Here is a 12,708-nt window from a genome sequence, read left to right as displayed (position 1 = left end):
CGTTGCAGATCCTCCTGCATTTCAGTACAATTTTCCATTGATACAACCTATCGTAGTACTACAGCATCATCCACAAAAAGCCTCAGTGAACTTCCGATGTTATCCACAAGGTCATTTATGTATATTGTGAATGGCAACGGTCCTACGACACTCCCCTGTGGCACACATGAAATCACTCTTACTGTGGAAGACTTCTCTCCATTGAGAATGACATGCTGCGTTCTTTTGTTTAGAAACTCTTCAATCCAATCACACAATTGGTCTGATAGTCGATATGCTCTTACTTTGTTCATTAAACGACTGTCAGGAACTGTATCGAACGACTTGGGTAAGTGGAATTATTTCTTGAGATAATGTACAGCTCTGATAATAATTTCTGAGTTTTCAATTGAAATTTGTTCATGAATGTATCTTCTCAATGATTTAATATTTATGCAAGTATTTACAAATATACATATTTAGTACTTAATGGAGCTGTTTTTGCTTATTTCAGAGAAATTAGTGCAGCTCGTTTCCTGTTTTTAGTAATTTGATTACTCTGGCTTTCTATATAAGATTAATTAAAGTGTGAGAATGAGTTGAAAATCTTTTTGCAAGGATTTTTTATTTACATTTTTCAGTTTTGGTATGTTTCATGTCCATCTGAAAATAGTTTGATGTTACACCACACACATTTGTTGTAAATGTGCAAACAGTTTTATTTTGTCGCTTTTGTTTTCCATGAATAACTGTAACAAATGTTTTATCACTTGCATCAAAATGATTTTTGGAAGACATAAAATACAAGTATAAGTTGAAAATCAGTCACGTGCAGTATTTTTGTTATAGTTCCATTAACTTTGTTAAAAATTTATTCCTAATTCAGTCTATATCATGCACTGAACAAAAATTAGATTAAATTTTTAACCCTATACCCATTTTTATCGTGGTGCTATATAAAGGAAAACTCTGATAAATTTTATGATCTTTTCTTAAATTACACGGTATGAAATACTGTAAATAGCCACAAGTTTGCTTGAAATGATTTTATTATACCCACACCAGTTTTGGGCCTGAGACCATCATTAGATGGTAGCATTAACTTGTTGTAAGTTTTACATTCGTGTCCTAAAATACAACATTTCTCTGATACATAGTTTACAAAGCATTTTCAATTTTTATTTGTTTCATAAATTAGCAAAGTTTCTGTGATTTTATTGTGTTATACATATATATATGCTCTATACCTTGTACTTACTTCCTGGAAAGCCCTCCTTTGCATATTATTAGACAGAGGTTTGGTTTTCTTTTACAGTTCATACTGATCCACGAAATGAACTAAAATGAAGATGGCCCATTCATTTGTTTACATCAGCTACTGATATAATGTGCAAAGAATGTGACTGATATGTCTACAGAAATGTTACACTTCTGGAGTTACTTCAAAGAAACTTCTACATAGGACAGATAATTTTATACAGTTAGACATTTAATAATTTAGGTTTGAAAGATGCTGGTAATGCCCAATGAAGAAATTTCTCTCTGTCAGTTAAATGTTTCTATCATATCAAATTTTAAGAGTTATATGTAATTTTGGATGTACATTTAGTTATTCAATTCTTGCTGATCATTCAGTATGCAATCTGATTTATTGTGAATGTGGCTGTATATTTCTAATTCCTCTAACAAATTCATCTGTTCTTCTTTTTGGCAATATGTAATGTTTTCAAGTTTTCTTTTATGCTTGTGCAAGTGTTTCCGTGTTGAGCCAAGTGAGTAGGAAAAGTCGATTTATTTAAGTTGTCAAGCCTGAGAGCATCCATGTTTTTCTAGAGTCGTAAATTGAAACTCCCACTAGTTTGGCCAATGTAAAATTTGGGGCACACAGAACAATTTAGTTTATAAAAGGCAGACCTGTGCTGTACTTACATTTCTCTATTTAGGAAGTGCACAATCTTGTGTTTCATTTCACTGTTTGTGGAAAAACTAATTTTTACATTTGAGGCATGGAATAGGTTTGCAATCTGATATGACACTTGACCAATTACATATTTCACACAGTTCTGAGGAACTATTTGTGCTAAACTGCTGTTTGTTTTGACTTAGAATTATCATTGTTACTGCATTTGTTTTCAATTCTATTGTGGAATTTATTGATGATGTCAGAGCTGTAACCATTACTGTTGGCTATTGGTTTGATGTTTTCAGTTCCTGTAGTTTATCTTCAGTGTCCAGAGGATTTCTTCCATTCTGTTGAACACTGTCCTATACTATGCGTCACTTGGGGTGACATGATGAGCTGTTGATTGTGACATGTGTTGTAGTAGCTCTCCTGTATGTTTTAAATTTATTTTTACCATTGTATTTAGTAATTTTTAGATCCAAGCAATTTCTGCCATTATCGGTTTGATGTTTAACAATAAATTTTATGTTTTGGAGGAGTTTGTCAAGCTCTTTTGCAAACTGATTAGCTTTTTCTACTCTTCCATCAAATAAGATGCGTCATCCACATAGCGTTTGTAATCTATTTTTTTCTTTATTGTCAAACTAGTATTGAAAGAGCATTTTACTAAAGAATTTACATAAATGTTGACTAGCTAGGCAATTACCCATTGTGAGGTCAACTTCCTCTTTGCAAAATTTGTTATTAAAGCTGAAGTAGTTATGTGATAGCACTAAGGTGAGAGTTTTAACAAGCTCATAAATTTAAGATAGACTGACCTTTTTATAATTGACAAGTTATTTCTAAATTCTGAGATTTTTCTTTTACTGGTATATTTGTATACAAGTCAACTATATCAAAGAATGCGAATCTGGCTGTGTTTGGTATGAGAATATCTTTGGTATTTTCTGAAAGCTCAAAGCTATTGTTCACATAAAAATTATCTGCAAATTTAAAGGCCTTGGTTAAGGTCTCATTTATCTTTTGTACTCATTTTATAGAAAGGGCTTACAAGCAATTCATAAACTGACATACAGGACAATGTTCTTTGAGAATCTTTGGTTGCGATTGAAGTTTTGGATCTGAAGGATTCATTATTGTACATTCAGATTTTTCAAATGAGGTTAGGAGAAAGTTGCACTCTTTGTGGATATTTTTAAGATTAGCCTGAAGTTTTAACATTGGATCGGAATTTATGTTGTTGTTTCTGAGAAATCTAGTGTCTTATTTATTATTCATGTTAGTGTCTTCATACATTATTACTGCAGAGCTTGCTTTACCTGCTGTAAGCAGGTCAGTACAAGTGTTTTATTGTCCATTAGTTTTATATCTATTTTTCCGAGATCATTTGACTCATGAAAACTGGCATGTGCCTTTTTTGTGATCATATGTTTCTGGATTAGTTTGCTTATTTTATTACCTACTGCATAGCAATTATTTAATTTGGCCATGTCACATGTAAGTTTGGTTTGAACAGCTACATCTTTAATGTTATTTATATTTGTGTTGGGTGCAGTGTTACGTTCTAGGCCCTTCTTTAGCATCTTTTGTGCAGAATCAGAAAAATTAATAGTTGTGGAGCTGATAACTCAATCAATCTTCACCAGATGCTGGGTTATTGTATGATTTCTGCCTTGAAATTAGGGCTGTTAATTGCCTCTTATGTCTTTGTGGTACGATATAGTGTTCTGTTCTAATGAAAACGCTAATTAAATTTACAATACATATGAAACGCAGAGGCAACAGCAGGTTACTTGGTTCTAAATAAAGTACATATATCCATCTGTTCAAAAGCTCTTTCTGTTTGTACTTATCTCTTATTTCGCTACATAATCAATACAGTTCACACTTTACTTTTGCCAATTGTGCACTTTTACTAATGTTCTTGGTATTAACTTTGGTATACTTGTGGCTGTCTGCAGTATTTCCTACAGTGTAATTTGCAAAAACAGCAGTGGTGTTCTCCAAACATAGGATAATGTATAGGTGTTCCACATAACTTTACCACTTCATATATTTCCGAAACGAAACAAAAATGTGAAAAATGCAATTGGCCAGGGATGCACCTATGTCATGGGCTAACAAAATGGGCAGGAATGCACAGTCCCTACAAATAAACAAACGTCACTTTCTTCACAAATTTATGTTTTTTTATTAGCACATGTATGCTTATTCTACAGAAATTGGAACTATAGCTACAGTTAGTGATGGCCGACTTGGTGTCACCGCTGAAAACCTTATACTTTCTGGAATACTTAGACTTTAAATAACAGAAACGGTGCCACAGATTCTGCAGTGTTGCCGTAATGCGGGTTGTCTGCCGTGGGCAAACTTTGCTGTGTGTATTACAGCAGAAACTTTGGTGTCGTTGCCATCCTCTAAAGTTTACGTATTTAGGAAGATATGAGTTTTAGAACAGTAAAAACAAGTGTCCATCTCTAATTGTACCTCTAGTTCTAATTTCCGTAGAAAAAACAAACATGTGCCATTAAAAAATGTATCTTTGTGTGAAACTGATGTTTGTTTCGTTTATGAGTAATGAATTCCTGCCCATTGTGTGGGCCCCTGACATAAGTGCATCCCTGGCCAATGTCTTTTCTCACTTTTTTTTCGATTCGTAGATAGTTGGCAGAGTTAGATGGTACACCCTGTATACAGTATTCGGTAATTCCCGTTGAATAGGAACCGATATCTGGAGACGTCATCCAAGGACGCTACAGACTTTCGAAGCTACAGACGCCAGCGCCTGTAAATGCATTTACATACAGCGTGATTACATCACGATGTTACGAAATTTCCGGGATAATGGAGAAGGATAAATGTATCAATTTTAGGTAAGTGTTCCAGCTTCGGAAACTAGCGAATCGAAAGTTACAAGGGAAGATGATTCTGATACCTCTGACATTGTTGCTAAGAATGTAGCGTACACAACTTTCAGAGGTGGTAGTAAGAACCAAACCAAGATAAAATGTCCAGTAAACATGGGCTCTGAAATGTTTGCTTCAAGAGCTATGAGCGCTTGTTCAGTAGAGGAGATGTGTTTCACTGTAGCGAAGATGAGCAAGTGCTCAAAGCTCCTCAGGTGCGCATTTTAGAACCCATGTATACTGGACTTTTTTCTTGTTTTGGTCCATACGACCATCTCTGAAAGTTTCATTCCCTACATTCTTAGCAACACCAGTACCGGTACATGTATTACAATGTCAGAGGTATCTGAATGATTTTCGCTTGTAACTTGCGATTGGTTAGTTTCCAAAGTAGAGACCCTTACCTAAAATTGATATATTTATCCATCTCCATCATCTTTTAAAGCTTGTAACATCATTACGGAATACACACATTTACAGGGGAAGGCTCCTTGACGCTCTGTAGCGTCGTTGGATAACGTTTCCGACCATGGCTTTCTAACCAAAGTATTATATGCTCACCTCCCTCTACAACTTCTAGAAGTTTGTGAAGAGAATTTCTGAACACCCTTTTTATAGATACTACATCTTTGGTGTATTTCACTCCCATTTGAAAAACGTTTGTGCCATACCTCGAGCCCTTTGCGCCTTTGTTTTGTCAGAACTGTAAACTCTGTATTTTGTGTTTGTTCTTATGATACAATAAATCCTGAATTCTTTTATAGAATTTTGATGAAATATAAAAATCTGTTTTATTCCAGAAAATTATTGTTAAGTTTGCTATATCATTCTCAACTGATACAGATGTTTTGTCATGCCGCACACTAACAAAAACTACATATTCAAAAAAATCTTTTGATATAAAAACTTATTTATGTTCTTGCAAACTTTGCTTCAACAATTATACAGGATGACTATGTGTTTGGAAATTTATATTTCTTAAGGCCACAAAATGGCATGTGTCTGCTGTGCTTGACATTCAGTGACAGGTGTTATTGCAACGATCCAAGGTTAATACTCTCTGATCCAACCTGAATTTACCAGTGCTGGTTTCTCTAGTTATCTGTCCGATAATACATAGTTGCACGATCCTCGGTTTTGCAGGGCAGCTAGATATTTTTACGTACTATTCTGTTGTTTGTCTTCATTTATTATTTCTTGAGGCCCATGACAACATTTTATATGCCCAACATGCAAGAGTGCGAAAACTTTGAAGATTTAGTCTTCCTGCTACATACATAGTTAATTTAAACACAAATCAAATTCAGCTACATTTATAAAACTTAATACAAATCATATTTTAAAGTAAAACAAGAATTAATATTCTTTATTGTGCACTATGCACTTCACAGCTTGTATTTAAATCTTTGTTAAGTTGTCAACATGTAATTTGGGTACACGATTGTCCCTGGTCTTGAGTTCAGCCATGTGACGTTAACAGTTTTGGTTACGAGGCAGTCATGTTACAGGCAGCTGTTATATCAGACACCATGTACAGGATTATTTGCTACTGATGATGAAGCTCTTTTAAGATTGTGTCGAAGTTGAGATGCATTATGTGTGAACCTTTTGTTCGTGATCCAAAACTGATTTACCAAAATCGTTGCGCAAGTAAACGTCATAATAAAAGATGTGGAGAGCATAAAATGTGTTTCAGTTAACAAAAGAAAACCCAGACTTGAATTTTGGAATGTTCGAAGGAAATTTTGGTACCCCTAGCTTACTGCTGCCAGAATAGGATAAGTAAATTAACTACAGTCTCTACCACAGCTACTGAAAAACTATCTTTAATATTACAGCTTAAGTGGGCTTTGGAACTACGATCGGTAATGTCTTTGCCCAGTAATCAAAATGTCCTCCGCCTCACTTTCAAAGCCACCATTGCTTAAATTTTGCATAAAAATCATCAACAATGGCGGCCAATGACTTTGGGCATAAGAAGGCATCGTCGTTCTGCCAACGTCCCTGTCAAAGAGGGCAGAGGAGTGGACACAGGTTCAGGCCACTCTCTTACCCTGCCAACAAAAGGCGGAAGAAACAGCAATCATCAACGGCCTAAGTATGCAGAAGACAACGGAAACCACTGCATTAAAGAAACGTACTTAGAATTTTAAAAAAGGGTCATGGTGATCTCTCCATGGCCAATAGATTCTGAACTAGCTCCCCGTTTGGATCTCCGGTAGGGGACTGCAAAAGGGAAGGTAAACACGAGATAAAGACCGAGTAACAAACGAAAGGATAATGTTCTGTGAATTGGGGCGTGGAATGTCGGAAGTTTAAATGTGGCAGGGAAGCCATAAAACCTGAAAACTAAAGTGCTGAGGGTCATTAAAGTGGAAAGAAGACAAGGATTGTTGATCAGACAAGTATAGGGTAATATTAACAGCATCAGAAAACAATAGAATGGGAGTAGGATTCATTATTAGTACGAAGGTAGGGCAGAGAGTATTTTACTGTGAACAAATCAATGATAGGGTTCCTCTCATCAGAATCGACTGCAAACCAACACTGACAACATCAGTTCAGTAATACATGCCGACGTCGCAAGCAGAGGATGAAGAAACGGAGCAAGTATACGAGCATGTTGAACTGATAATTCAATATGTAAAGGGAGACAAAAATGTAATAACCATGGAGGATTGGAATGCGGTTGTAGGGGAGAGAGTACAAGAAAGTGTTACGGAGCAATGTGGGTGTGGTAGTAGCAACGAGAGAGGAGAAAGACTAATTGAATTCTGCAATAACATGAGTTATTAATAGCGAATACTGTGTTCAAGAATCACAAGAGGAGGAAATATACTTGGAAAAGGCTGGGAGTTATGGGAAGATTTCAGATAGATTACATCATTGTCAGGAAAAGATTCCGATTTCGGGTATTGGACTGCAAGGCGGTCCCAGGAGCACATACGGACTCAGTTCACAATTTATTAATGATGAGTATGTTGAAGTTAAAGAGACTAATCAGGAAGAAAGAAGGTACAAAGAAGTGGGATACGAAGGCAGTAAGGAATGAAGAGATACGCTTGAAGTTATCTGAGGCTGTAGACATTGCCCTAAAAAATAGCTGCGTAAGCAGTTGAATTGGATAGGAATGGACATCTCTAAAAAGGGAAATCACAGAAGTTGGAAAGAAAAATGTAGGTAAAGGAAGGCAAATACGAAGAAACCACGGATAACAGATGAAAAACTACAGCTGATCGACGAAAGAAGGAAGCACAAAATTGTTTAGGGAAATTCAGGAATACTGAAATACAAGTCACATACAATTCACTTAGGAATAAAATAAACAAGAAGTGTAGGGAAGCTGAGGCAAAACGCCTGCATGAAAAAATTGAAGAAATCGAGAAAGAAACGATTGTCGGAAGGACGGAATCATCATAGAGGAAAGTCAAAGCAGCATTCGGTGACATTAATAGCAAGGGTGGTAGCATTCAGAGAGCAATAGGAATTCCACTGTTGATTGCAGAGGAGAGAGCGAATAGGTGTAAAAAGTACGATGAAGGCCTCTATGAGCGGGAAAACTTGTCTGATGAGGTGACAGAAGCCGAAATACATGTGGATAGGGAAAGAAAGGGTATGAATGTGAAACAGCTTTGGAAGACTTACATCAAATAAGCAGAAGGGTCAGATAACATCCCATCATAATTTCTAACGTCATTGGGGGAAGTGGCGACAAAATGACTTTTCACGTAGGTGACTGGCGATATACCATCAGACTTCTGGAAAAACATCATCCACACACAATTCCGAAGACTGCAAGAGCCGACAGTTGCGACAGTTATTGTACAATCAGCTTGGTAGCTCACGCATCCAAGTTGCTTTCAAGAAAAATATACGGAAGAATGAAAAAGAAAACTGAGGATTTGTAACATCCAGTCCGGCCTTAGGACAGGTAAAGGCATCAGAGAAGCTGCTTTGACGTTGCGTTTGATAGCGGAAGCAAGATTGAAGAAAAATCGAGATACGTTCACGCTATCTGTCGACCTGAAAAGAGAGTTAGACAGTGAAAAATGGTGCAAGATATTCGAAAGTCTGAGGAAAAGATGGGTAAGCTTTAGGGAAAACCGGGTAATATACAATATGTACAAGAACCAAGAGGGAACAATAAGAGTGAAAGACCAGGGACGAAGTGCTCGCATTGAATAGGGTGTAACACAGAGATCTATATATCGAAGAAGCAATGAACAAAAAAAAAAGAAGGTTCAAGAGTGGGTTTACAATTCAGGGTGAAAGGATATAAATGGTAAGACTCGCTTATGACATTCCTATTTTCGGTGAAAATAAAGTCGAATTACAGGATGTGTTGGATGGAATGAACAGTCTAATGAGTACAGGATATGGAGAGTAAATCCAAGAAAGGCGTAAGTAACGAGAAGTAGCAGGAATGAGAACTACGAGAAAATTAACATCAGAATCGGGGATCAGGAAGTATACGAAGTTAAGGAATTCTTCTGTTTAGGCAGCAAAATAACCCATGACAGGCGGAGCAAGGGGGACATAAAAAGCACACTAGCAGTGGAAAATAGGGCGTTCCTGGACAAGAGAAGTCTGCTAGTATCAAGGAGTAAATTTCTCATAATGTACGTTTGGAGCACAACTGTGCTCGGTAGTAAGAGATGCACTGTGGGAAAACTGGAAGAAAAGGAATTTGAAAATTAGGTGGACTGACGAGGTAAGGAAGAAATGAGGAGGTTCTCCACAGAATGGGCGAGGAAAAGAATACACGGAAAATACTGACAAGTAGACGGGACAGGAAGATAGGACTTCTGTTAAGACATCAGGAAATAACTTTCATTGTAGTTGAGGGAGCTTAGGGGGTAAAAACTGTAGAGGAAGACAGAGATTGGAATACATCCAGCGAATAATTGAAGAAGTAGGTTGCAATTCCTACTCTGAGATGGAAAGGTTGGCATAAGAGGGGGACTCATGGCGGGCTGCATCAAACCCGTCAGAAGACTGATGACGAAAAGAAAAATAGCTTTACGTTGCAAACTGCAATTTCAGCTTATTTAATTGTTGACTTTATCAGCAAGCCAACGGTAGGCAGTGATCAGATTTGGAAGACAACTGTTACAGACTGATAGAAATCTAAGTATAAAGACATTAACTTTAGAACTGACAGTTGTGCTTATGTCTCCAGTTAGTTTCCTGTGATGCTGCCTTGAAACTCCCTGTTGCCTACATTTCAATTACTCGTTTCTGATGCCAGTTCGTTGTAATCAGGTACATGTGGCTAGTTCTGCATAATGGTCGGAGGTGCCATTCACTACTGGAACCGCGCGGATAGAGGCACCATGTCCAGGATTACACCGCCCCTCCCGCCGGAGGTTCGAGTTCTTCCTCGGGCATGGGTGTGTGTGTTGTTCTTAGCATAAGTCAATTTAAGTAGTGTCTAAGTCTTAGGAATTCACACACATTTCAACATTTTCACTACTGGATAAACATGTATATAATTCATGTAGGTGTTCAATTTATAATGTAACACTGCTATGGGTAGGTTCTTCCTTGGAAGGATTAGCGAGCTTCGTTTGCAGTCTAAGTGCATTTTGGCAGAAAGGAATGCAGGTAGTTTCTCAGGAAACGACCGAAATAGTAACTTAAGTTAAATGTTTTTTTTAAGCTAGGTAGAAATGAAAGGATTAGCAGTTGCTCTGTATCGCAAGAAACAGTTTGATGTACGCCATTGAGAAAAGGGACACTCAACGCCATACGATGCGAACTCTAGTGCCATCTTGTGGTGAAAAATGAAGTTATTTGGAAAATCGGTGACAAACGACTCCAGTGTCATCTGAGAGTGAGTGAAATGAGCTTGAAACAGAATTTCGGGGACCTTTTAAATTACGTGCCATGAATAAAACGATTAAAAAACAAAATGTTCTTTTTCTCGGATACGTAACAGTGCTATGCACAATTTACTGTATTTTTGGGAAAGAGATAAGGGTAAGATGGCGTATGTGGGTGTACAAAAGTTTTTAGGTTTTGTATTGTATGTGGACTGCAGTATAGCACCTTACGGGAGAGAGTTATATTTCATTTTCCATTTTTATGGCTGCTGTTTGTTGTGATAGAGGTAGTAAACTAATCTGAATCGGGCCACCACATCACACCTGCTTGGCATCGGTTACGGCTTTCTTTACAGAGAACAGCGTAGCTTATCAACACAACTTCAAGTAAGCAAAAATGAAAAGTCCATTTCACGAGATTAGACTAAATGCGTGACTGATGTGCTGGCTATGGTGATATGATATTATAATGAGATTATAGAAGAAAGAGTGTGTTAGCTGGGTGCTTTTGGTCACATGGACACCCGCATGTTTCTCTGTGTAAGTGTGATAATAATTGTCTCCTAGGGTCTGACAAGAGAGACGTGATAACAGTTGAATATATATTTTCGGAACCTGCGAACAGCTCGTTGTTACTCTCTGATCCAGCCAAGGAAATATTACAAAGTGTGAAGGGGGTTTCGTGTGAAACATGGAAAGTAAAATGTGCCAGCAACACAGATAATTAGCTTTCCAAAAGCAAACTCGCCTTGTTTTCGGATACAGGCCTATCGGCACGGTGTTCTGGAGACTATGTTTTCCAGATACCTTGCTGCAAATAGTACTTGGTTCGCTTCACCGACGTGCGATTTATACGGTTATTATTGTTGTACTGTTACTGCTACTGACGTAGTAATACCATACACATGTACAAAATATGAATTAGTTGTCTGTTATTGCACTGCTTTAATGTGTAATTCTGGTAGAAATATTTACAACAGAAGTTGTTATAAGCGTTAAGTAGCATTTCCTAAATGTTTCTTTTATGTGAATCTTTCACAGAATTAATATTCAACACCATTGAATATCACATGCTTTCGTTTGTCTGCTTTGGTGCATAATAAGAACTCATTAGTTCCTAAGAAAATTTGAAAGTTTTCTCTGTCGATCTACATCGAGATCTAACATCTATACTCCGAAAGCCACCTTATGGTGTGTGGCGGAGGGTATTTTGTACACCACAGTCACTTCCCCCTTTTCCTGTTCCAGTCGCCCGTGGTTCGCGGGTAGAACGACTGCAGGTAAGCTTCCGTGTTGGTTCGAATCTCCCTAATTTTATCTTCATGGTCTTTTAGTAAGGTGTATACTGGAGGAATCCAATGGCCTTACCGCAGTGGTAACACCGGTTCCCGTCAGATCACCGAAGTTAAGCGCTGTCGGGCTGGGCTAGCACTCGGATGGGTGACCACCCGGTCTGCCGAGCGCTGTTGGCAAGCGGGGTGCACTCAGCCCGTGTGAGGCAAACTGAGGAGCTACTCGACTGAGAAGTAGCGGCTCCGGTCTCGGAAACTGACATACGGCCGGGAGAGAGGTGTACTGACCACATGCCCCTCCATATCCGCATCCAGTGACGCATTTGGGCTGAGGAGACTCGGCGGCCGGTCGGTGCCGTTGGGCCTTCGTGGCCTGTTCCTGAGGAGTTTATACAGGAGGAATCAATACATCGGTTGGATCTTTTAGGAACGTCCATTTTAACAGTAGACCATACCGTGATGCAGAATGTCTCACTTACAGCGTCTGCCACTGAAGCTGACTGAAGATTTCCATGATGCCATCGCGCTCACTAAATGGATCAGTAACGAAATATGAAACACTTCTTTGGGTCTTCTCTATTTCCTCTATCAATGCCATCTGGCGCGGATCCCAGAACGACGAGCAATATTCAACTATTGGTTGAACGAGTGTTTTGTAAGCTACTTCGTTTGCTGATGGACTACATTTCCCCAGGATTCTTCAAATGAATCGCAGTCTGGTGTCTGCCTTGCTGTTAGGCTTCATATTGCTCTTTTCATACCTGTTTATATGGAGAGTCAACTGCCTCTCCATATACCTAGCGTCG

General features: G+C 38.1%; 1 pseudogene; it reads left to right on the top strand.

The window, feature by feature from the left end:
* The first annotated feature begins 11,964 nt into the window (after nt 1–11,964).
* On the top strand, nt 11,965–12,082 carry LOC126209429 (5S ribosomal RNA; annotated as a pseudogene).
* The last annotated feature ends 626 nt before the right edge of the window (nt 12,083–12,708 follow it).

The sequence above is a fragment of the Schistocerca nitens genome, chromosome 1 (assembly GCF_023898315.1).
Source record: "Schistocerca nitens isolate TAMUIC-IGC-003100 chromosome 1, iqSchNite1.1, whole genome shotgun sequence".
Taxonomy (NCBI): domain Eukaryota; kingdom Metazoa; phylum Arthropoda; class Insecta; order Orthoptera; family Acrididae; genus Schistocerca; species Schistocerca nitens.
This window is presented reverse-complemented; position numbering and strand designations above follow the sequence as displayed.